Source organism: Hemicordylus capensis, chromosome 2, assembly GCF_027244095.1.
Source record: "Hemicordylus capensis ecotype Gifberg chromosome 2, rHemCap1.1.pri, whole genome shotgun sequence".
NCBI classification, from domain to species: Eukaryota; Metazoa; Chordata; class Lepidosauria; order Squamata; family Cordylidae; genus Hemicordylus; species Hemicordylus capensis.
The window spans coordinates 288,757,007-288,784,498 of record NC_069658.1 but is presented as its reverse complement, the minus strand read 5'-3'; the positions used below and the strand labels follow the sequence as shown (position 1 = coordinate 288,784,498).

The following is a 27,492-nucleotide window of genomic DNA, read 5'->3' as shown; positions in this document are numbered from 1 at the left end:
AATAAACTCCCTCTTCTGCACCATGCAATTAGCCTGTAAATTCTGTAGGCAAATTCATACTCAGTTTAGCAACACTAGTTTCCACACTGAGAACATGTCTACCAAAACAAGCTCCATGGACATGGCATACTAATATGACCCAAGAATGTGAGTAGTACTTAAAGAAACCAAGACCGGATACTATGGTACTTGGATGACCAAAGTGTGTGTAGATGCTACACGAGAGAAAGAGAGAGAGAGAGAGAGAGAGAGAGAGAGAGAGAGAGAGAGAGAGAGAGAGAGAGAGAGAGAGATTTAAAAGTCAGAAATATCCCTTACGATTGTATACCTGATTCAGAACTCATATTAGCTGGCTTTCCTTTATGTGCAGCTTTCCCTATTCTTCCACATTTCATGTCTGAACACACTTTGATAACCTTTTATTGAATTTTCAGTTCTTTGTCTTTGTCACTAGTGTGTGTTCTTTGACAGTCTGCAGACTGCAGACTATGTGGACGCACAGCTGAATAAAGGAGTGTTCTGAAAGGAGTGTTCTGAAATGTCCTCACCAGGAAGGAAAAAATCCTTCAGTGAAATGAATTTTTAAAAAGCGACAGACTTCACATTCACCATTGATTACCGTCAACAAGTGAGGACAGAATTGTTTTCTCCCCCTCCTTCTTTATTATTTCTTTCATTCCATTTTTCACTCCGCCATTCCATTGATTTCCTCTTCCCTCTGTGCCTCTAAGCGGCTTCTTCTCTCAGGCCTGAAGGGCAAGTGAATTGCTTTCCCATCCTAGTTTTTTGCTTGTCTAAGAAGCAAATACCTCTGCCTAGGGTGACAGATTCCATTATCCTCCACAGCCGCTGAGTGCATCACCTCAGTGACCTGCTCTGCTTCCTCTGCTTGGTGACTAAGCAATGCACGGCCCCCTTTTCTACACGTGGCTTGGCTGAACAAATCTTATTATAATTTGCTTTCATAAAACTTTTGCCCGGGGATGTGAGGGTCTGTGTTTAGTGCCTGATAATTTCATGCCAATAACGTATTCTGAGGCTGTGCCAAAGCAATGGTGTCTCTACAGTGCGCATCAAATAAGAATAGCTGAGAGCAGTTCTTTAAGCAGTTAGCGACGTTAGTGAGCTTTCCCTCAAAAGTTCTGAAGAATAATTAGCTGGCAGTTCTAAGTGTACATTAATTAAATGGGGCTGTCATGTTGTGACACAACATTTTATGGTTGCTACATGCCTACCAGAGCTCCATCTCAATTGATTCAAGAAGGAACAAGATACCTCTTGCTCATGAGGGAGAAACCAGAAAGAGATCATTAACAGGTTCATTTATGAAATCAAATTCAGAGATTTTCAATCCTGACAGTGGAGGTTTGATAACATTTTTGTGAGTCAAACAGATAAAGGAGAAGAGATGCTGTTGTTTGTTGTTAGGGCTGCCTCAGTTTAAGAACATAAGAACAGCCCTGATGGATCAGGCCCAAGGCCCATCGAGTCCAGTATCCTGTTCCACACAGTGTCCCACCAGATGCTGCTGGAAGCCTACACCAGGAGTTGAGGGCATGCCCTCCCTCCTGCCGTTACTCTCCTGCAATTGGAACTCAGAGGCATCCTGCCTTTAAGGCTGGAGGTGGCCTACAGCCCTCCAACTAATAACCGATGATAGACCTCTCCTCCATGAAGTTATCCAAACCCCTCTTAAAGCCATCCAGGTTGCTGGCTGTCACCCCATCTTGTGGCAGAGAATTCCACAAGTGGGTAATGTGTTGTGTGAAAAAGTACTTCCCTTTTTTGGTCCTAGATTTTCTGGCAATCAATTACATGGGATAATCCGTGGTTCTAGTTTTATCTGAGAGGGAGAAGAATTTCTCTCTATCCACTTTCTCCACTCCATGCATGATTTTATAGACCTCTATCATGTCTCCCCACAGTCATCTTTTTTCTAAACTAAATAGCCCCAGGTGTTGTATGTAGTCTTGCCTCATAAGAAAGGTGCACTAGCCCATGATCATCTTGGTTGCCCTCTTCTGCACTTTTTCCAGTTATACAATGTCCTTTTTTAGATGTAGTGACCAGAATTATATGCAGTACTCCACATGCAGCCGCACGATAGTTTTGCATAAGGGCATTATAATAGTAGCAGTTTTATTTTCAGTCCCCTTCCTAATGATCCCTAGCATGGAATTGGCCTTTTTCACAGCTGCCGCACATTGAGTCGACACTTTCAACGAGCTGTCCACCATGACCCCAAGATCCTTCTCCTGGTCAGTCATCGACAGCTCAGATCTCATCAGCGTATATTTGAAGCTGGGGTTTTTCATCCCAGTGGGCATCACTTTAAACTTGCCAACACTGAATCACATTTGCCATTTTGTCGTGTATGTGTATATATGTGTGTGATGAATTGACCTAGGAAAAGAATTAAAAACACTTCAGGGGTTAAAACATGCAGTTCATGACAAGATCCCAAAGGAGGTTGTTGGGGGTAGGGTGTGAGGTCTGCAATTTGTGCAGCAGACATAATGTTACAATGCTTACATACTCTTGTGTAGGATGTCAGCCCTCTCCATCACTATTGCAGGTATGGAATAAACGATGTTTCTTGCCACAGAAACACTACTGTGTTGGTCTGACATGGTGTAAGTTTTTCTTGCACATGGGGGCCAATGTTCTTTCTAAGGTGTGTGCATGCGCGCACGCTCACACATTTTTTAATGTCTGCTCAGTTAATTTTAGATCCCGCTCAGGTTGAATCAGAAAGGTCCCACTCTGAATGCATGTGGCACACACTGTCTTGATACTGCCGCCCAGACCAAAATTCTTTCTGCACACAGATAGAAAAAAATTAGAGAGAACACTGATGGGGGCCAGTACAAATACTGGATTTCACAATTATTAAATAAATATCAGTGTTCTCTCTAATTTTTTTCTATCTGTGTGCAAAATGAATTTTGGTCTGGGCGGCAGTATCAAGACAGTGTGTGCCACATGCATTCAGAGTGGGACCTTTCTGATTCAACCTGAGCGGGATCTAAAATTAACTGAGCAGACATTAAAAAATGTCAGACCAACACAGTAGTGTTTCTGTGGCAAGAAGCATCGTAGAATGTGAATGAAGAAAATACGTGGACTCCATTTAAAAACAAACAAAAACTAATGGCATAATTTGTTAAACTGGATGCCAGTTTCCCTGATAAGCAGTGATGGTGATGGTAGTGGTGGTGTGTGAAGGGAGAGGAGAAGAGTGCACTGCTTGGCTACCACAACTGTGTGCTTACCAGAGGCTGATGGCAGAGGAAGGGAGCAAGGTTGGTCTGTAGAATGCAAATGTCCTGAGCCATGACCAACAGCTGTCAACGCAGTTGATAATACCAGTGCAGCTGATAATAGTTCACTGTCCACTCCACAGGTTGTAGCACCTGCACTGTGCATTCTGGCTATTCTCTTTACTCTATCAACAGCCAATAAGACCAATGTTTACATCAGCACTCTGTCCCTTCTTGGTCACCAGTAAGCAATGTTGGTTTTGCCCCTTATACACAAAAACCACTGGAACTATTAAGTGAAGCTGAGCCCAGTTGCCAGTAATAAAAGGTGCATTCAGTCGCAGTGATTCAAGTCACTGGTTGTGTGTCTATGTGGCTAAGGACCAGGCAATAAAATGTAAACACAGCTATTCTACAGCCAATGTCAAAAAGAGCAATTACAAATAAACTGGAAGAATTTATTGCAATTCCCTACTCATTTCGGCACACTATATGATCCAAATGAATCAGTATTGGGAATGACCTATTTGGGGTTTCGGAATATATATTTTAAAATATTGCTGAAGGTGAAAAATGTGTTATGTGAAAATAAACACTACCTGATGAGATATTGTGCTGATCACAGGAAAATAGAAAATAAATTACGTTAGTCATTCATTTTTACAGAGCACTTTAGTATAATTAGCTTGTCCAGCAGAACCTCTGATAATATGGATGCTATCAATTATAATAATTCAATTCCTTCTCTGAGCTTGGTGGACATGGTTCTTTCTCATTGACTGCCATGGCTTATGCTAGGATGAGAGCCCGCTGGCTCTATTCATTGGAGTACATTGAAAATATGAGGGCTGGAGAGCTGCATTGGTTAATTCTAAGTCAGGTCCTATTTTTGGAGTCCAGTAACTTAAGCAATTGGTGTGCTGTTCATGACACTAGGGATGTGCACAAAACTGCTTTGCCCTGTTTGGTTCGAATTCGAACCAGATTCGAACCAGACCAGGCATGTTCAGTTTTAGCACCTCTCAAGCTGGGCCCCAGTTTGGTTCAAATTTGAGCCAGTTTGGGCCGGGTTCATGGGTGGCAGGGGATGGTAAAATAGATTTTAAAAAACAATGAGTTACCACCACCGAGGGCTGTGATTGCCTTGGGGGTGCTGCATTGGCCATGGCGGGTCTCTGGTGGCTCCCCCTCCCTCTGGCACATCCCTGGGCCAGTTCAGCCTGTTTCATTGCCATTTCAACCCTTTTTTTTTTTTTTGCTGCTGCTGCGCAAGCTCACTGGCCATTTGCATGACCCATTTGCATTCTGCTCCAGAGGCAGAGATTCTAGTTAAAAAGCTTGGGTGAATAAATAAAGCTATTCACACTACCAGGAGGTGGGGAGTGTGGGCGGGTGGGGGGTTGGTTGCACATAACTTATATTCTCCCCAGATGATCATCCCATAATACCTGGGAACAGTGCAGATCTCCTGAGACTGGGACAATGCATCCTGGACTCTGGATATCTCTGTGCATGCTTGAGCTGCAAGCAGCCCGAGCACTCACACGACCCCGGTGCCAGGGTTAAGGGTGTACTTACACCCTTAACCTCGACTAAGGGCCGGGTTCAAAAGCAGGGTTAGTTGGGTGGCCACCACCAAGTTCTTTACAGATCCCAGCATTGCACAGAAGCTTGGGCTAGGCTGCTGGTGTGAATAGCCTTGATGTGTCTTTAAAGACTTCTTAAAAGTTTTCAGAGATGGGGAGGCTCTTATTTCAGCAGGGAGCACATTTCAGGGTCCCAGGGCAGCAACAGAGAAGGCCCATCCCTTTATTTCCAAAAGAGTGAGTCATTGTGACTCAGTCCTAAAATTTGATTATAGTTATAAACCATTTTTTCCATTTGGGGGGAAAGAAAGCAGCAAACATAATATCCAAATGGTTAAGAGGGACTACTTTAACCCAAGGGCCTGATAAAACAACAAAAATCATTTTAGCAGACTGTTGAAATGCCTGTGAAGTGGGGACCAGGCAGCTATCCCAGAGGAGGTAGCTCCTTTAATCAGTACTCTAACAGAGTTTAATGTATAAAGAAATGTATAAAGACATCCGTTTCCTAAAAAAAATTGCAAACCAAATAAGTGTTCAATAATACTGCGTAGCAAAGTACTTAGACATTGCTTGGATCATATTCCAACTGCCATGATTTATTTGTAATTTTTTTTACCCCTTGAGAAAGAATTACCTGCACAATGTGTCAGGAAGAAATAATGTAGCCTTTTCCTTTACAACTGTCTTCTTCTTGTTTTGTACCTAAGATTTCCAGAAGCCCAATGAAAAATAATCACAGAACTTCCTAGTTGAAACATATTGTCATGACCTGTCCATGGAACTCTGGCATTGGGAACTTCTTCCAGGCTTCTTTAATAAACAAGGCTTGAGACGTTGATATCCCACCTTTTCACCAGTATTGGATTCTAAGACAGTTTCCAATTATAAATACTGGCTTGGACCTAAACCTTTCCTCCTAATAGCAGAAAGTCTCTTTTGCTCACAGAAGGGCTGCTTCCAACCAAGGAGAAGAATCTTGAATGAGAAAAGTGCTCTGAAATCCATACAAGTCCTCCCATTTCTATAAAATCTTGTGCAATACTTCACACAAGCTCTTGCTGTTATTTTATGGTCCACCAGAGTTTATATGCTACAGCCTGCATCTTCCTTACTCACCATATTTTCCATAGTGCAACACAATCCCCAATACTTTGTGCTGCTGGTAGTACCTTTTCTATTTATGGTTCTTTGGATTCAGTGCCTATTCAGTGCCTACTGGATAAGATGTCTCCTGCTTAAACATAAAATTGTTACTAAGAAGAGTGCAGAGGAAGGGGCAGGAATGCAAACTTATTGAGAAAGAAAAAACCTAACGAGACCTGTAATGTGTAATTAAGTTTTCATTTATCATGGTTGGTATCCCTTAAATGAATTCTGTGCCCCAGGAAGTATGAAGTTCTTGGAGAAGTGATCAATAATCCATTACAATAGTTTTGCGGGGTGGGATGACCCACTGTGAACCTAATTATCAACAACAAAACAGGGGAGACTACCTAAAGAATTGTATTATTTTTGATGGGTGAATGTGGTTGAAGCTAATTTCTTCTTGTTCATTTTTAATATCTATATTATCTGAACCATGGCGAGCTATGAAACTCAAATTTTGAAAGATGTTAATTGGATCTCTTGCTTTAAAAAAAAAGAGGGGGGGGATAATTCCAAATGACAGCCTATATAGATTTATTTTATCTATTTCGAAGTCTCTCCCCCCCCCCACCTTACATGCTGTGCAGACATTAGAATTGCTGTGCTAGATCTAGGTCTAGCACTCTGGGTGCCTGTAGCTAGTTCAGAGCAGGCATGATGATGGCAGTAGTTTAACCTTTTTGTTTGTTCCCTGCCAGAGGCACTCTTGCGCCTGGACTTCCACGCATATGTCACGGGCTATGTGTGTGTATGTGTAGGGGGATGATGCTTAACTTGTTGGGGGCAGGGCTCCAAATGCCATTAATAATAATAATAATAATAATAATAATAATAATAATAATAATAATAATTTGATTTCTACACTGCCCTTCCAAAAATGGCTCAGGGCGGTTTACATAGAGAAATAACAAACAAATAAGATGGCTCCCTGTCCCCAAAGGGCTCACATTCTAAAAAGAAACATAGGACACACACCAGCATCAGTCACTGGAAGTACTGTGCTGGGGTGGATAGGACCAGTTACTCTCCCCCTGCTAAATAAAGAGAATCACCACGGTAAAAGGTGCCTCTCTGCCCAGTTAGCAGGGGTTTAGGTCCAGGCTCCAAAATTACCTATGTGCACCTCTGCATCAACTACTGAGATGCCCATTTTATCTATCTGTCTGTCTGTCATATTTTTATACCACCTGATATGAAAATAATTGCCTCTCAAAAGAGATATTTCCTTTAGCTATCAAGGCTAATAGTCATATATATCTATTCTCCATTAAAATTTGTAATACCATTTGAAGACTTCTGCACTAGTGGCAACCAAAACAACTTGTGATGAACACGACTGTTATGCATAAAATGTGGTCTCTATAGAAATGGGTACTTTTGTCTAGTGATCGATGGAAACCACACACACTTGTCTGCACCAAAAATAATTATATGGAACCAAATTATGTTACTGAACTCCTTTGAATGTTTGGCAATATAACAAGGCTGTGAACACGAGCAGCCCTACCCAGGTTAGGGAAGCCTTACCTGAGCAGGGCTGCTTGGGTGCAGTGCTGCATGGGATAGATCCTCTTGTGCTGCCTGCCCCGCAAGTCCAGGTTATTTTAACCTGAGCTTTTACCTGGGTTAAAGGGTGCAAGTGCACTCTTTAGCCCAGCTACAGGGTTGAGTGTATACTTGGGCTGCATGCAGCTCAATCATACACAGGGTTGGGCGCTTAGAGCACCTGATTCCTGGGGGAATCCCCCAGTGCACCGTGCTCATCACATGGTACTTCATTCATTCATTACATTCATTACATTTCTACATTGCCCATTCCATGGCTCCGGGTTGTTTACAAACTAAAACAAATATAATCATTCAGAAATCCAACGTAAAACCATAAAATCTGAACAATTAAAACAGTTTAAAAGAGTTAATTTAAAACAATTAAAAAACCTTGGAAGGCCAGACCAAACAGTCTTAAGGGCTCTCTTAAAAGCCGATGATGTATTTAAACCACAGATTTCTGTGGGGAGTGCATTCCACAACCTAGCCCACCCCTGCTCTCAAATCGCCACCAGACATACCGGTGGCAGCTGGAGACGGATTTCAAGATGACCTCAACATGCGGTGGGGATAATATATTAATAATAATAATAATAATAATAATAATAATAATAATAATAATTCAGTTTCTATACCACCCTTCCAAAAATGGCTCAGGGTGGTTTACAAAGAGAAATAACAAACAAATAAGATGGCTCCCTGTCCCCAAAGGGCTCACATTCTAAAAAGAAACACAAGACACACACCAGTTACTCTCCCCCTGCTAAATAAAGAGAATCACCACGGTAAAAGGTGCCTCTTTGCCCAGTTAGCAGGGATCTAGAAGAAGTCATTATCTAAGGTCACCCGGACCTAAGTGATTAGGGCTTTAAAGGTAATAACCAGCACTTTGCATTTGCCCGGAAATGTACTGGCAGCCAGTGAAGCTGTTTAAGTATAGGCATGAGATGGTCTCTCCAGGTTGCCCCAGAGTCCAATCTGGCTACCATATTTTGAACTAACTGGAATTTCAGAACTACATACAAAGGCAGCCCTATCTAGAATGCATTGCAGAAGTTAAGCCTGGACATGCTGGAACGCAAATAGCCCATGCACATGCACAGCAGCCTTCAAAATTGCTGCTGTGAGCCAGTAGAGGGCCAGCAAGTCCCGAAAATGGGCCAAACCAGCTCAGAAAAGAAAAAGACCAGGGGAAGGCTGGTGGGGGAAGGGGGAAGCTTCAGAGACCCCCCTGGAGCCGTGGCAACATCCCCTGAAGGCAGCAGAATGAACCCCAGACTGGCTTGAATTCGAGTCAAACCAGGGGGCTTCTGTGGGGTGCATGAAATCAAACATGCCCAGTCTACTTCAAGTCTGGTCTGGACTCGAACCAAGCCAGGCATATTGGTTTTGTGTACAGCCCTAATTGTAGACAGGCCTATAGCTATCCATCACTGAGGGATCCAAGGTAGTTTTCTTAATATGCGGTTCAACCACTGCCTCCTTCAAACATTCTACCCTCCTCAGTGATGCATTAATACTGTCAGTCAGGCTGCCTCCTACAATTTCCTACAAGTTGAAAGCAGCCAAGTTGGACAAGGATCCAAAGAGCAAGTGGTAGGCCACACTGCCCTAAGCACCTTGTCCACATCCTCAGAACTCACAGATTGAAACTGATCCAATCTAAAGATTGCTGGAAACCCCCTTAATATGCTCTGCAGAAATAGTGGAGTCCAAGTCATCCCAGATACAAGCAATTTTATCTGCAAAGAACCCACTAAAAATGTTACAGCAGAAAATAGTCACCGCGGGTAGATTTAAAGCAGAAGGAACATGAATTAAGCTTCTCACAACCCAGAATAATTCTGCTGAATGCAAACCTGCAGACACAATGCACACAGACCAAAATTGCTTCTTTGCTGCATGCACTGCCACCACATAGGCTTTCAAATGGGCTCTATGTTGTGTCCTGTCAAATTCGAGCTAAGTTTTCCTCCACTAGTGTTCCAGTTGCCTTCACCAGCTGCCCTGGTGAGCTCCCTATTCCAGGTACCCACCATGGCACCAACAGAGTCACTGGCAGAACCAACACTAAAAAAGCCAAAAAGCCTCCAAGGCTTTTTGGGATCCTACTGGATCCAGCAACCTTCTTGGGAGGACCTAACAGATCCACCAGCCCTGCAGGGGTGAGTTGTGACTATGAAACCAACCTTAAACAGGGGGTGGTCTGCCCATGACAATGGGGAACCAATCTACAGGATCTCTCACCCACAGAACACCCCCCTGATCTGAACAAAAGACCAAATAGAGTGTGTGGCCGTCAATGTGCATTGGTCCTGAAACTAATTGGGTCAGGCCCATAGTTGTCATGGCCATAATTAATGAACGCCTGAGCTGCACCAGACAAGCCAGCCCCAAAGTGGATATTGAAGTCCCCCAGCACTAAAAGTCTAGGTGACCCCAAAACCACCTCCAAGACCAGCTCCGTCAGGGAGTCAGTTGGACAGTGGGGTAGATGATACACCAACAGAATCCTAATCTATCTCTAGTTCCCAGCCTCAAAAATACACACTCAGTATAAGTCAACTATCTCACAGGGACCCTGGAAAGGGAAATGGTATCCTTATGGACCACAGCCACTCCCCATACCTCCTCTACAACAAAGTAACCATTGTGGGATTCCTGGAGACCATGGCAATGAGTCCCAGCCTCCAGCGACCCACTCTTCATGGAGCAGCACAGATTGTGTGGGCACGCAACAAAGTACCCACGAGGACACAAAGAATAGTCAGGGGAGAAGGTAGATGGAACCTTGCCTCCCCCACCCCATCACCCTGCCCTGTCCCAACGGGGATCGTGTTAATAGGCTTAATGTCCATTGATCCCTACCACTGCCCCCTTCCAAAAGTTACCCACATATCAGTGTCCAAGGTCTTACAAAGATCCTAGCCACTGAACCCCTCCTCATGTGAGGTGAGCATTGCAGCCCGCTGAGCTTGAATTTTAATCTCAGGCAGAGAAATCAAGGTCTTCTTCCCGGACTCCTTTCCTTTCATCTGTCCATCTCCAGCCATCCTCCCTATTCTTTCCCGCCACACTTACATTCCTTACTTTCCATATCCCACCACTCCAACAGCAGTGTCTCTCTCCCTCTTTCCAACTGGGTTTTATATTTATTTATTTGATTGATTGATTGATCGATTGACTGATGTAACGCCCTTCTAAAATGGCTCAGGGTGGTTTACAACAAGATAAAAACAATTAAAACAAGTTAACAGTTAAAATCAAAAGTATAAAAACAGAATAAAACCAATTCAACAATTCAAACAACTAAAACAATCCTGGAGAACCACGGCAACCATTTAAAACAATTTAAAATATTTTTTCAGTCATTTAAAAACCCTGGAAGACCAGGCCAAACAGAGGGCTCTCCTGAAGGACAGTAATGATCTCGAATTACGAACTTCTTTCTGGAGTGCATTCCACAGCCCAGGAGCAGCTACAGGGAAGGCCCGACTCTTGAGTCACCACCGGATGAACCAGTGGTAACTGGAGACGAACCTCCTCAGATGACCTTAACGTGCGGTGGGGATCATGCAGAAGAAGGCGCTCTCTAAGATAACTTTTATTTTATTACATTTATATCCCATTCTTCCTTTGAGGAGCTCGAAATGGTGTACATGGTTATTTTTATCCTCACAACAACCCTGTGAGGTAGGTTAGATGGAGAGATGCATGACTGGCCCAGAGTCACCCAGTGAGTTTCATGGCTGAATGGAGATTTGAACTCGGGTCTGGGGGGGTGGGGGCAAGGAATGGGACTTCTAATTCTTCCAATGACAGCATTGGGCCACAACGGTCTCATTGGGCTTGAAATAAACTGAACTATTGCCTGAATTTGGGAGAACATAGTTGCATTTTCTGAGCCCATTTCCAAGCCTGAATGGGGAGTTTGCCACATCACTGTTTAGATACATATGTTATCTTCAGCCTACTTTTCTCTCACTGAGTTATAGAAATGTTGGATGAATTGGTTTGGTCAGTTAACTTTAAGGAATGGGTTGCAGTTGCTTTTGGAACTAAGGGCATTCTTTTGCAGAATTTGAAGTCTGCAACTTTCTCCTCATACACAAACTGATGAAGTGATCTCACTGCCCTGAACCTTAATGGAGAAAACAAAAACAGCAGATAGAAATCCTGGAGAAATATGGGGATGTCTGATCAAAATATGAAAGTGTGGCACCCCAATTTAATGCACCCTTGTCCCTGGTACTCCTAGGCACGGCTGTTGCTTATTTGTCTATTTGTCATTTTAAGAACAGAATGAACTACATAGCAGCAGGCTTACTGCTTCTGTTTCATTGTTATATTTCCTTTTGTGTTCCTGGTCTTGTCTTTCTAGACCATAAGCCTGTTATTAGCATTTGTTCTTTCTAATAAAACCACTGCATAGCACCTCACTTTTGAGGTACTTTATTGATTGATTGATTGATTGATTGATTGTTAGATTTTAATACCTCCTTTCATTAAAACAATCTCAAGGCAGTTTATAAAACATTTAAAACAATATAAAACTATTAAATAGTTCCACAATAAAAATATTAAATTGGAAAATCTAATTAAAAGTTTTTAAAAACATACACAATAAGACAATAAATTGGTAAATAATAAATTTTACAAACATTCTATCATTATCATCCCAATTACAAATTAGAATGGCATGCCTGGTGCTTACTTTTATTTATTATGAATGCATTTTTCGTCTTGCTATTTATTTTTCCATCTACATTTATTGTTGTCAATAAAAATTAAACTATTTTAAAATAACATCTAGCTACCTAATGGTGCAGTGGGGAAGTAACTTGCCTAGGGAGCAAGAGGTTGCTGGTTCAATCCCCGCTGGTATGTTTCCCATGGGGAACACCTATATCAGGCAGCAGCGATATAGGAAGATGTTGAAAGGCATCATCTCAGACTGTGCGGAAGATGGCAATGGTAAACCCCTCCTGTATTCTACCAAAGAAAACCACGACTCAGTGGTCGCCAGGAGTCTACACCCACTAGATGGCACAACTTTCGTTTACAACTTTTAAATAACATTTTATTTATTTATTTATTGTTACATTTATATACCGCCTTTTGTTAAAAGACAACCTCAAGGCGGTTTACAAAAGTTAAAACATACAATAAAAAGGTAATAAAAACATCAAGCTAAAAAATATAAAAACATATTAAAAACAGGCATAAAAACAATACAACAAGTAAAAAACACAGAAGCAGCAGTAAAAACAATTACGTAAAAGCCTGGGTAAAAAGCCAAGTTTTAACAAGCTTTCTAAAAGCTGTGATGGAGTCCGAGGAGCGAATGGCCACTGGGAGAGCATTCCAAAGTCTGGGAGCAGCAACAGAGAAGGCCCTGTCCCGAGTGCACGACAGCCGGGTCTCTCTCATTGTCGGCACCCGGAGCAGGGCCCCCCAGATGTCCTCGTCAAGCGGGCAGCAACCCTTGGGAGCAGGCGGTCCCTCGGATACCCCGGGCCCAAACCGTTAAGGGCTTTAAAGGTCAAAAACCAGCACCTTGAATTGGACCCGGAAATGAACCAGCAGCCAGTGCAGCTCTTTCAAAATGGGGGTGATGTGCTCCCAACGGGCAGCTCCAGATAAAACCCTCGCTGCCACGTTTTGCACGAGCTGCAGTTTCCGGATATTCTTCAAGGGCAGTCCCACGTAGAGCGCATTACATTAATCCAGCCGCGACGTGACTAAGGCGTGGGTAACTGTGGCCAGATCTGCCTTCTTGAGAAAGGGACGCAGCTGGCGCACTAGCCGAAGCCGTGCAAAGGCACCCCTGGCCACCGCCTCCACCTGAGCTTCCAAAAGCAGAGCCCCCTTAAATACTATTAAACCTCTATTTCCCCATCTCATTCCTTCCAGCTTCCTCTGTTGTCTCACCTATGTTGAATTTTAAATTGTAAGCTGCTTGAGGGAGTGATCCGTCATTTTATACTTTGTCATACCTGCCAAATGCCCCATTTTACCTGGGACAGCCACATTTCTTTACTGTTTCCTGGCATCCCAGGGGCAGCTGCCAAAATCCCAGTCCAGCAGCACCAGCCACCTGCTCCCTTCAAAATTTGGTTTCTGGCCAGTGGTAAGGATCTTATTCAGAGTTTCTTCTTTAAAACAAAACCAAAACCCCCTCCCCCTGAGCATATCTGGCATAAAAAGTAGTGCATTCCGCTAATTTATGGAATTACTGAATCTCTATGTCTCTATAATTCAGTTGGGATTGAATCTCTATGTATATCACTTCCATTTAAACATTTGGCAGAAACAATTATGGTTAATGCTTCTGTTTTCACAAAACCTTGGGGACTGCAATATTCATGCTTCCTGTGGTATGATATAATATGGTATTCCCGTGGTATGATATAATGGTGTCATACAATGATATAATGATATGATATGATATGATATGATATGATATAAGTTTCAAGGCCCCAATGAAGTTCGGATAACTCTTTAACATGGGGCGAAAGACAGAAGGGAATAAGAGGTTCTTGCTCATCCCCAGCTAGCATGACTACATCAAATACTTGCTTTGATTTTTATTGTTATCTGATTAATTAATGATCTGTTTTGTCAGGTGCTCTAAAGAGTGACTGACTCTCTACTGCTGGTGGAAAAATAGGAAACAAATCTCCTCCGAGACCCTGCTTGCTACACTTGGTTTATTCTGCAGGTGCTTTCATAATGTTTCATTGTGCTGTGCATATCCCAGTGGGGCTTCAAAAAAGAAATCTGTCAGATTTGTGTGTGTACGTGCGCATGTGTATGCGTGTGTGTGGTAAAAAATAATAATAATACCATTCCAAGCAGCTTTTAATTCCTGCCTGGGGATGGGGTGAAAATTAATTGCTACCCTGTTTCGGGGGGGTGGGGGTGCAGAGGCGAGTGGTGGTTTCTGCAATGTCCCTTTATCTTATTCTGAAATGTTGGCAGGTATGCATTGTATGGCATTATATTGCTGGTACTATGTCAATAATAATGATGTCATGGGTGCTATTTTGCCCTTTCATAGTTAGGGACATGGGAAGGTGCTTTATACCAAGTCAGACCATTGATCCATCTAGCTCAATATTGTCTACACTGACTGGCAGCCACTCTCCAAGATTTCAGGCAGGAGCCTTTTCCAGCCCTACCTGGAGATGCCAAGGATTGAACCTGGGATCTTCTGCACACAATCAGATGCTCTATCACTGAGCTATGACCCCATCCCCAAGGGGAATATCTTACAGTCATTCATACAAATGCAAAGCAAGGGGGACTCTGCTTAGCAAAGAGGACAGTTCATGCTTGCTACTGCAAGACGTAAGAAAATCTATTTCTACCCTGAGGGGATAAATTACTCTACAAACAATGTTCATATTGACATTGTTAACATTTTAACAAAACTGTTAAAATCTACCCAGTTTTGACAACCAAACTCTTTTCTACAGTGCTTTTAGTTAGCACAATTTTCTGCACTAAAAAAACCCTTAAACATTTTGCAGCCAGCTCAGCTAATAAAAAAGCTAATGACCCTTCAAGGAATCTCCTCTGACAAGTATATTGGGTGCCTATTATTGTATGTTCCCTAGTGATTTATCTAATTTACTCTTTATGAGGCCATTCGTAGTCTAGTAAATCCATCCCCGCAGAAATATAGTCCTTCCTGGCAAGCTTCTTCCCCTGCTCAGTTTCATCCAAAGGATTTTAATTATTGGGTTGTACAGACCTGTAAAGGCTTCTCCTCTCTCCCACCAAAGTAATTCTTCTCCAACTAATTGCATAGTTTTGTTTCAGCAAAGATAACTACTGAAGATACATGCACAAGCTTGGAAGGAAGCCTATATTTGTAGATATGCTAAATGCTTGTGTGAGGGGACTGCGGGAAGCAGCACGACAGGGGCAATGACTGCAACAAGAACCTCTTTTCCATAGCGCTGGGGCAGGGAGACTCTCAGGATGAGGGAATCAGCACGTCTGGCCTGTCCAATTCCCTCAGCTGGCCAGCAGCAGGTTGAGAGCTCATCCTTAGGAGATGAGGTCTCACAAAGGATGGGGGAACTCTCGCTCGATCTCTGAACGAACTATTGAAGTTGGCCGAAATCCTGTGAGACTTGACCGGGATGTCGGGGCTTATTTAAAGAGGTGCAGGCCAATGATGAAGGGCCAGTGCACAGGGAGGGCTTGAGCTGGCAAGATCTGTGAGGGGAGGAAAGAGTGGCAGCAACCCCAATAGGCCTGTGAAGTGAACAGGCCGCGGGCAGGAGACTCTCTTCAAATATTCTGAGGCCCACCACTATAGGAAGCACCCACAGTGCTGGATCTGTGCAGGGGATGGTGAAGGGCCTGAGGGAGGAGATCCACAGCTTGTTATATTTCTATGAAGATAATTGGTAATACTGCAGATGAAGCTTTAAAATTAGACTCCATTAAAAAAAAAAGACTCAGACCTCACAGTTATTACAGAGTCTAATGCAGAGGTGTCCAGCAACTCCTCTTATGTGGTTAGACTGGATCCGTTTCAGTTTGTGACACGTGATGATGTGGATAAGCTGTTTGGAACAGTGCGGCCTACTAGCTGTTCTCTTGACCCTTGTCCAACATGGCTTAAACTATCTTGCAGGAGGTTGTGTAGACGGCCTGGTAGATGTAATTAATGCTTCTCTGAGCAAGAGCAGGATGCCTTCCTGTCTTAAGGAGGCAATCATTAGATCTCTTCTGAAGAAGCCTGCATTAGATCCCTCAGAGTTAAGCAACTATACACCTGTCTCCAACCTTCCATAGTTGGGCAAGGTAATTAAGAGGGTGGTGGCCTCCCAGCTCCAGACAGACTTGGAGAAAACTGATTATCTAGACCCATTTCAAACTGGTTTTCAGGCAGGCTGTGGGTTGAAGACTGCCTTGGTTGGCCAGTGGGTACCAATGGGTAATTGACCAATGGGTAACTGACAGAGGGATACTGACTCTGTTGGTCCTTTTTAGGGATGTGCACGAACTGGTTTGGTGATCCTTTTACGGACCACTGAACTGGTTCAGAGGTCTGGTGTTCAGACCAGTTTGGAAGTGGGGGGTTACCTTTAAGGAGCAGGGAGGGTGCCTCCCCCCCCAGAGGTATGCAGCAGCCCCGCACCGGCATTTTTGGAGACAACACCAGCAGGGGTAAAGCAGTGGGTAAAGCAGGGGTAAAGCAGTGGGGGTAAATCAGCGGGGGGGCACCCCCCTGCTCCCGGGAGTGCACGAACTTGTTCATGCACATCCCCAATCCTTTTGGATCTCTTGGTGGCTTTCAATACTATCAACCATAGTATCCTCCTAGACCATCTGAGAGGATTGGATTCATATAGAATCCAATACGCTGGGAGCCAGCGTGGTGTAGTGGTTAGAGTGTTGGACTAGGACTGGGGAGACCCGAGTTCAAATCCCCATTCAGCCATGAAACTAGCTGGGTGACTCTGGGCCAGTCACTTCTCTCTCAGCCTAACCTACTTCACAGGGTTGTTATGAAAGAGAAACTCAAGTATGTAGTACACCACTCTGGGCTCCTTAGAGGAAGAGCGGGATATAAATGTAATAATAATAATAATATAACCATTCACCGTGGAGTTTACCATTCACCCTTTAGCAGCCCAAACTGTGTGGACAGTAACAGTTTCATTGAGAACCTTCCACATGTATGTGCAGTGGGAGACAACATGTATTCTTTTTTAATTATTGATTGATTGATTGCATTTTTATATCACCCCATCCAAACTGCTCTGGGAGGTGCAAATAGACAATGGCAGAGGCAAATAGACAATGGCAGATATCCGGACTAATGCAGCACTGGATCTATCAATGCTGTGCTGGTGCTAAATCATATGGGCAATTTTCACCTATCTCCCTTTTCCTCTGAAGCCCACTGTATATCTAAGAATACATCCCTGGGGGCTGAACAACCCTCAGGGATATATTTTCAGGAGGAACAGCACCAGCACAGCATTAACAGCACCAATGCTGCATTAGTCTGGATGTCGGCCAAAGTCAAATTCATTCTTTATGGTGGCATTTTTCTTCATGTAAAGATCACAACAAATTCTGGGTACATCTTCAGATTTCCCCCATACAATGGAAGGACATTTTGCAAACAATGTCTCTCACAGTCAGTCTTGTGGGATTATATGTTATACAGATAACCATCTCTTGCATGCAACCCTGGGGGAAAACTTGATTGGGAACATGGTGCATGGGGGTGGGGATTGTCCCTTTCCCTGTACTATTTCCCCATCAAATATAATCCAGCTGAAGCTATTTGCCCTCCAGAGGTGCATCAAATGGCACCTCCTTTATCAAATATCAGTTTTGGGATCTGTGCGTAGACAAGTGTAGGTTCCACTAGTCTGCCTGGTGTGAAGCCATTGATAGACTAGTAGTCAATCAATGGCTACTAGTCTAGTGGCTATAATCCACCCCCCAGCCTCAGAGGCAAGATGCCTCTAAATACCAGTTGCAGGAAAGCAACAGCAAAGGAGAGGGCATGCCCTCCCCTCTTGCTTGTGGGTTTCTCCGAGGCATCTGGTGGGCCACTGTGTGAAACAGGATTCTTGATTGGATGGGCGTTGGGCCTGATCCAGCAGGGCTGTTCTTATGTTTTAAGATTTATATCATTTTTAAAAGAAGTACCTTTTTCTTTAAAATGAGTGTCCAAATTAGTCTATGCTATACTGGGAATGATGACAGCATAATGACTGATGATATCCACAAAACTCAACTGCATCTACTAATTGGGATTTTCTCTGCACAGCCCTTTCTAGTTACTAACTAGCTGGCTGCTGTTCAGACACTGATGAATGACTGCTTAGAGGACAAGGCAGCTTGGACCACACTGAAGAAGAAGAAAAGAGAATGGCACAGAATGGCTGAAGATGGAGCAAACAATAAATTATCTGGCACATTTGAAAGCTACACAGTTATAGCTGAGTGAAATTCCCAAGCAAAGTTGCACTTTTGAAAGTATGTGCTTTTGCATACACATAGGTAATATCATACTGATGAAATTTAGATATGGAGGCACTTCTGTTTTTGCCCGGAAATCCAAAATTATCACCAATTCCAATTTGACTGCCTACATTGCTACAATTTCAGGTTATTTTCATCCATACAGCCATTTGCTGTAACAATATATTGGTTAAACTCTTCAAAGTGGTTCTGTAATAGACACGGATCATACATGTCTTCTGTAATAGACAAAGGTCATACATGCTTTCCTGTTGTACTCTGTACACTGCCCAACACAAAACAAATTTCCATAGATCAACCACTGTATACCATCGCAAAATCCATCCAGTGGAACTGAGCAGAAAACTCTGGTGAAAGGAAAGTACTTGCCATGTTTGGTTCGTTAGTATTACATATTGAACAGGACCTTTTGAAAGTTTTCTGGAAGTATCTGGATAGAAAAGGATGGACATGCCTTGGTAAACATTGCTAAAACTGGGATAGTGGAATCATACATAACAGCATGTCACATTATGAGAGTAAGATTTGCCCATCAGATTGTTGTTCTGTCCCAACAGATTGGGAGGCATTAGAGCGAAAACAGTCTGAAGAAGCTGCTGACTTGATATTTGAATGTTGGTGTACTAAATAAGCAGAAGAAGTATCTATGTTCAGATAATAGAGTACCTATCTCAGCCTTCAAATCCTGATGCTTTTGTGTATTCATTAATATGGCTCAGCATGAACTGTACGTTCAGACACTGAACCATTGGATTCCATGGTTCTTTGCTTTTGATCACCACAACTATGCAAAATGGCTTCAGTTTGTGTGAAAAATCTTCTCCAGTGTTCCCTGAGGCATCCAGATGTCCATGAAGCATTCCAAACCAGTTACTTTGTAGCAGCCAAGCAAACCGTTTTTGTGTGTGATAGGGATTGACCAAGCATACAAGCAAAACAATTTTTAGGTAAAAGGCAACAAATGATACTACTGGGCTCTTTTAAAGCTCGATGGTGCTGACCTCATCCAGCACATGGAAAGGATAAGGAATGAGGGTAAATGAGAGTGGCTAGGTCAGAAATAAGCCTTCTGATCTCTGAGTTTCAGTGCCCTTCCAAACAATGTGCCCTTCCAAATGTGCATCATCATGAGCAAAGTTGATCCTTCTTTCTCACACAGTTCGTGAAGACAAGGAGGAGTTAGGAAACTCATTCTGTGAAAGTGGAAAGGAAGTGTTTTCTTTGGCTGCATTCACACATAATATGAAACTGGAGGTTGCCAAATCTGCAGTTAGTTTCTGAAACTGTGAATCACATCACTGGCGTTTGTCCAACTGCAGCCTGCAAACCTCCAGTTTGAGGGTAGGGGAGCCACTCCCTATTCCTGGTCCACCGAGTCTGCATCCCAGCAAGCTACATGGCACTCACATCACCAAACTGTGGGCAAGGCATCGGAACATCTGCAGGATGGCAGCCATTGGCCATGTCTTCAAGAGGGCATGCCAAGCATGATAGTGACTTTTTGCAATGAATGAACCACCTGCCCTCTGCAGGGAAAGATCATTTAAATCCCTTTAAATGGCATGCATGCCCTTCTGCTGATAGCATTGGCACCTCCACCCTTGTAAAAGCCCTGCACCAAAAAAGTCTTGTTTGACATTAAGTTGGTTTGACATCAAGTTGTCAAGTAAGTGAGGTCAAGTCAGTGTTGACTCTTAGTGAGCAAATAGATAGATTCGCTCCAGGATGATCTGTCTTCAGCTTGGCATTTAAGGTCTCTCAGTGGTGCATTCATTGCTGTTGTAATCGAGTCCATCCACCTTGCTGCTGGACGTCGTCTTCTTCTCTTTCCTTCAACTTGAGAGTCTTACACAAGCACAATTGCTGGCAATGGGGGGATGCAGGGGGGCACTATTCTTCTGTTACTTGGGGAAGGGATCATGAGGACTTATATGAGGAAGGGCAAAGAATCCTGCGGTCTGGTCCACTGTGAACAAGGATGTTCTTGAGATGGCTGACCCTGGCAAAGCAGTCCAGGGACACCAAACCACACTTCTGTCCCCATGTTGGCTTGCTGCACAGGGATTAGCACTCTCATGAGGTCTCTCCATGGCCTTCCACTCTCATGAGAGAGTGGTCCTCTCTAGAGCAGCATCCATCATCATTACATTGGAGGAATCTCTCCTGTGACTGGAGGCAATGCTGCTCCTGCTGGAGGGTTCTCCTCATGAGTAATACCATAGAGTTTTTGTTTGCACCCAAGGGGGAAAGGCTGGGCTCCCCTTCCCCAACTTTACTGCACACAAAAAATAAAGCAGAGCCATTAGAGAATTCCTGGGTGAGCCAGTCCTACAAACCCAGCCCTGGGTTTTGCTGCCCTGCCATATGTTATCTTTGCAGTGATCTCACCAGGTTGCTCAGTTTATGGTACTACCGCAGTTGCATGAGCTTGTGAACATACATTTTCATCAATTTTACTTTGGTGAACAAAAAACTTTGTACCCATCTTGCCATCCCACCCCCTTTTTCTTCTGAGTGCCACAGGGGAGAACAAGAGACACAGTGGAAAACGGTCATCCACCAATGTCACTTCTCCCTTTGACAGGCTTAGACACTTGGGATGGGATGAGGCTGTGTCACTGTTGCGAGGCAACGGCTTGAGTAGCATGGAGACGGGGAATGGGGCAAATGCTCGGGGAGACGGCCATCGAGAAGCATGGAGCAGATGTTTTCCCGGGTGAGTCTGGGTCACCCTCTCTATGATTTTGGTTCCAGAAACAGCATGAAGCTGTGGTTATGGCAGCATCTGCATTTGGACATAATGCTGCTGGCTTGAAACCTCAGATTGGGGCAGCGAAACTCACTACAAACTGAAGGCTCAAATTGCAGTTTGGTGAGGGAAGCCACAGGTTCACGTATTCAGACATACACAATTTCTAATCTCTGCCCCATTCAACTCTGGTTTGGCATAGCATGTGAATGTAGCCTCTGGAACACAACACGGCTGTGTTGGAAGAACATGGAGGAGATAAGGAATGAGGATAAAAATGGTGCCTTACCAAAGGACTGGAAGGATTTCTTGAGAAATGATATAAACAGAACAGATTTCATCTGCTTTCTGTATTCAGTTAAGAGCATTATGACATAGCATTAAAAAATTGCAAGAAAACGTTTTCATGCAGTGATATTCTCTCATTACAGATGTGCCATTCAGCATTACTGTTTATTATTGATTGATTGAAATACCACCTATGTGCCTTCCTTGTTTAAACCTATTTAAACAACATGTACATTATTTTAAAATACAATGACCATAAAAACAGAATAAGAAGAATTAAAACAGCTTTACAGAATAAAAACAATTTAAACAGTTTAAATTATTTTTAACTAAAGCCTGGGGAATAAGGTGCGTCTTGAGCGTCTTTTAAAGGCAGCCTGAAATGGAAAAGTTCTTCTTTTGACAGGGAGCGCATTCCAAAGCCCTGGGGCACCTAAGGAGAAGGCCCGATTCCGAGTCACCACCAAATGAGCCAATGGCAAATGTAACCGGACCCGCCCAGATGATCTTAATAGGTGATGGCATTTATGACAAAAAAGACGATCTCTTAAATACCCCGGGCCCTTCCCTGTAAGAGTTTATAGGTAATAGCTCGCACTATGTATTTTGCTCAGAAACAACTCCCTCCGGGGGAGTTGTCAGAGGCGATGGGTGTGTGTTTGTCCATGGTGGTTCCCCCTCCCCCCACTAGTCTCCCCCAAGCCATGCAGAGGCCTATTGCACCAGTGAGGCAGCCTCCAACATGCCCACTATGCCAAGGGGGAAAGGCCGAAGAGCGGCCGAAGAGCAGCCAAATGGCCAATTTATGGCATAAGGGAGGTGGGCAGTGGGAGGGGAAACTTCTGCAGACACCCCCCTCCCGCCACCTCAGACAACTCCCCTGGAGGGTTAAGTTTAAAAATAATAAATTTAAAAAACAACTCATGAACCCCCACCCCTGGACTGAACAGAACTGTGGGGAGTTCGAGGGGGTGCTGGACTGAACTGGCCCGGTCCACTCCGGGTCCAGTTCAGACTCAAAATGAATGGGACTAGGCGGTTCTGTGCACACCCCTATCCAGGAGCACTCCCAAGCTACATACTTGCTCATTTTGGGGGAGCGCAAACCAATTCAGGAAGATCTAAACAATCTCTCGAGTCCTGACCCCCCACAATCAGTACCTCTGTCTTATTTGGATTAAATAATCCAGTAATCCAGTAATCCATCTGATTACTGCCTCCAAGCAGTCCTTTAGGGAAGTTGTGCTCTTTCCTGATGAGGTTGATATGGAGAAATAGATTTGGGTGTCATTAGCATATTGATAACACCCTGCACCAAATCTCTTGAGGATCTCTCCCAATAGTTTCATGTAGACATTAAAAAGCATTGGAGACAGTATAGAACCTTGCAGAACTCCATACATTAAATCTTAGTTTGCAGAGCAACAGTCTCTAAGTGACACCATCTGGAATCTACCCGAGAGGTAGAGATGGAACCATTGTAAAACAGTGCCGCCCAATCCTAACTCCCTCAGTTGACCCAGAAGGATACCATGGTACTAAAAGTCACTGAGATCCAGAAGGATCAGCAGAGTCACCTGCCCCCCACCCCATGGATACCTAATTGGAGATCATCCATCAGGCTGACCAAGGCAGTCTCAATATCATGATCTGCTCAAAAGCCAGTTTGAAATGGGTGTAGATAATCTGATCGGCAATAAAGGTGAAAACCAGTTCAGTCCAAATTCAAGAGATTTTATACATCTTATGTCTGGTTGGCTTAAGGCTGTAATAAAATTGAATTGAATTGAATCCATCTTATACAGCATGCTGCATGACCCTGACCAATGTGTAGAGTCCAAAAGAAAAACATGCATGGCCTCTCAATACTGATCAGTGCTCATACTAAGCTCTTTTTGGAATGCAGAATGCCAAGGACACACAGGCAAGGTGAGCCACTCGCCTCAGGTGGCAGATTATTGTGGTAGAGTAGGTCAACAATCTGCCCCTTGCTATCCACAACAGAGCAGCACTCTGGGACCGATCCAACCCTTGCAAGCTTTCTACTACTATTACTACTACCACCACCACCACCACCACTACTAATATTTATAACAACTTTTCAACAAAAGTTTCCAAAGTGGTTTACATAGAGAAATCATAGATAGACAGACAGACAGACAGACAGATAGATAGAAAGATAGATAGGATGGATAGCAGTATCCTCATACTTTCAAGAAGTATGAGGTGAGAAGAGGAGGCTGTTGGCAACCTTCCCTCCTTCCTACCTCCTGTGACACTTTCAAAGCTTGCAAGATTTGTTTTTGAAAGGGAGCTCATCCCCACCAGGGGTATGGGGCAAGGCAGCATTTTGTGCCTTGCATCAGGTGCCACAATAACTTGGGCTGCCTCTGAAGACTCAGATTGACAATGTACATTGAACATGATGCAAACATACGCATGAATTTGGGTCCAGGGAACCATAACTTTGGAACAGATTGATATATGTGGATGTTATAGGACTCACCTGAAAGGAATTTTTAAAAAAAAACATTTTTTTTGAAAAGCTTGAAATATTTAGAATATTATAAAAAGCATGGATAGGGAATGCAAAGTTGTGATGTCTCAAAGGGCCTGAAAAATTTGCAAGATCTAGGGATACTATAACCCACATCTCTTGCAAGAAGTGTTAATTCCAGAGCCAGGCTTTGGACAATATAGAAGTCCTTACCTACAGACCTGGAATAATAAGACAACTGTCTATACCTCAGCCTGAATATATGTGCTTATCTCTCTCTCACATAGAACACATTAGTTCAGCCCCTATCAATGGTAATCATAATTCCTTAATTATTCATCATTCATACCTGAATGATAATGCCTTCACCAATTTTCTATTGTTGGGCATAGCATGAAAAGTTTTCTATTTCTTTACTCATTGTTACTCTTACCTGCCGAAGTTAGAAAGCTGTATAAATACTAGGCTGGACTTTCCCACACTGATATATTTGATTGTGCAGTGAGTTTCTAGTTTTCTCCAGAAATTTCTAAGGAAAGATGACAAAACATCTCAGTGATTCATGCCTTCGTAACCCTCTTGGCCTGTTTCTTCCCATTAATATCTCTGCTGTGGAATGAACAAATCATATATTGTTAGTTTCCAGCAGTATTCAGCTCTATCTTCTGCACCATAGCTACAATGCTCCCACTGGTCTCTTACATGTTTACATGGAAAGACAAAAAGAAAACCACCTTAAGATATGCTTATCTAGTGCCTGACTGCACATATTACAACACATGGATGGCTTTTATCCAGTTCCTAAGCAGTATCTGATTAGCTCATCAATCTCAATAACTGGCTCTGTACATTTAATAGGTTGTATACATTCATTTTCTGACAATCTGAAATAGTGATGTCCAAATGATTCCACTGTTATAAAAAACCAAATGTACATGTTCTTATATCTCTATAGGTTTGGAGTGAAACTAAAGCAATGACACAAAACAAATCAATCAGCCAATCCAATTTCATCACTTAACCACACAATCAAATGTAGAGAAAATCAAAATGCAATTTTTATATTGCACCATTGTTGCTGGGCATCCATATGACACTAACCTTTAAGTTATTTCACATGTGCATTTTGATTAGGCATTAGAAAGGGCCTCTGCAAATATATTATTTTTGAGATTGATGCCTAAGAGAATATATGGGCTTACTTACTGTGCAACCAGTCATGCATCCAAAAGGGCTATGGGCTTGCTGCTTCCATGACACTCAGCAGTAGGGATGTGCAAGGAAGCAGCAGGGGCCGGTTTGAAGGTGTGGGGGGATACCTTTAAGGGTGGGGGAGGTTGCACTTATCCCCACTACCATGGTTCCCCTAACGGTGCTCTCTTAAAAATTGGTCTGGTGGGGGGGCAGTGTACCTCCCTGCAGCCCCATTCCCTCCTCAATCCGGAGGTGACTGGAAGTACCCCACGCACGTGCACATGTCAGTGCATGCATGTGCATGTCATGCACATGCTCGACATGCACGTGAGTGAGCACAACGTGTGCACGCACGCGCCTGATGTGTGCATGCCTGCAGGGTACTTCCGGTCACTCCCAAACCGCGGAGGGAATGAGGCAGCAGGGAAGTATGCTGGCGGCCTTAAAAGAGCGCTGATGGGGGAAACCCAGCGGGGGGGAGTGCACCCTCCCCTTATATATGTCTCCCTTTGAATGCCTTTGAATCGGCCGAACCGCCAGCTGTTCAAACCTGTTCGGAGGCCTGTAAAAGGGCCTCCAAACAGGTCCATGCACACCCCTACTCAGCAGCCCATGGATGCTCCTAGTGAAGGCAGGCGAGGCTCTGTGTATCCTAAACGCTGAGTCAGTGCAATCATCACCTACTTTCATAATTGCCAGTGGAAGTGACACAACACTTAGGATGTACAGAGCCTTCCGCGCTGTCACTAGGAGTGTCCATGGGCTGAGGAGTGCTGCGGAAGGAGCGATCCCACATCTCTCTCGGATATGCAGCTGGCTGCACAGTATGTAAGCCATTACATTTGTTTTTGTTTTTGTTTTAAATAAAAAATCCTTTGGAACACACACAGACACCATTATGGATCTTTCAGGTTATAATGGAATGGTCAGAGCAGATGTTCCAAAAGATGAAAAGGGCTAGGTTGGAGAGTGTGACTGTGTTAGTGACGCTTATTAGCATTTCAAAGCCCTAACACTTTGTACTGCTTTCCCATGCATTCACCAAAGTCTGTGGAATTACTCATGAAGTAAAGAATTATCTTTGTATGAATAAAGGGGGCAAAAATGAGGCATAAATGTGTGCGAATATCAATGGGATTTATGCAGCAGATATATATATATATATATATATATATATATATATATATATATATATATATATATTTTTTTTTTCCCTTGCTCACTGCAATGCCATAATGCAGTTGGTCTCTGATTTAAAATATCAGTGTGACTAGTCTGAGGAGATAGATAGCATTGATGTGACAAGTTCATAGTCTGAGTGCATGGAAATTGTCTTTAAGGAAGTTTTAATTCACCAAGGCTCTATCAAAAGGCCATGGCATTATTGGAAATCTTTACTTTGATTGCTGTTGGCTTTGAATACAAGTCCACGTTGTCAGTTCCTCTGTGAAATATGGTGGCATCAAATTTATAATATTATCTGACTGACGTATACTTTGTTCAGCCTTCCTATTATATTCATGAAGTTTTCAAAGGCTCGGAGGGCAGGTTGGTGCATTAGAAGTGAAGGCCAACTTCCATAGCTTCTTTGAAAAATGTATCCTCTCATTTTCCCCTCTGCTTAAGGACATTTTAAAAAGACTGATGTTTTCCCTGGTTTGCACCAAATTAATGGTGGGTACTGGCAGCTTATAGGTTTCAGAAGGTATTTGGGGATATTAACATTTAAAAAGTGCCTTAGTCCTAATAGCTACAGACTTAGCAAAATCCTGCCTCAAAATGGGTCAGGCAATGTTTGAGTCCTACCCTCCTGTTCACTTTTTGCCCTTCAAAAGAACTCACCCCTGGGGAGCTGACAAATAAAGATAAATTACCCTTCTGCAGCTTTCTTCCTGACTGAGCTGCTGAAGTGAACTGCTAAATGAACTTTGCAAGCCAAAATTCAACTTTGGACACTAAAAGCACATGGAATACTCAAAAAAATAAAAATAAAAAGGTAGAGTAGAACTGATTTGTTGTGTTGAATTGTTTTTGTTACTCTGAAAATTAGTACTTTTAAAAGTTAAATTTAATCAGGATGCTTTCCATATGGTGACTTAAAATTACTTCGAAACATATAGGCTTGGTGTGCATTCGTGTGAGCTGGGTTTTGACACTGTCTTGCATACAGGAACAGCAAAGTGCCATTTGCATAGTCAC

General features: G+C 43.2%; 1 long non-coding RNA gene across 1 annotated transcript in view; it reads right to left on the bottom strand.

Moving 5' to 3' along the window:
- The window catches only part of LOC128342366 (uncharacterized), a 142,288-nt gene that overhangs the window by 75,320 nt on the left and 39,476 nt on the right, over window positions 1–27,492 (bottom strand). Inside the window, exon 2 of the long non-coding RNA XR_008314936.1 lies at window positions 24,533–24,628. This is a non-coding gene — a long non-coding RNA (uncharacterized LOC128342366). The remainder of the gene's footprint in view (window positions 1–24,532; window positions 24,629–27,492) is intronic.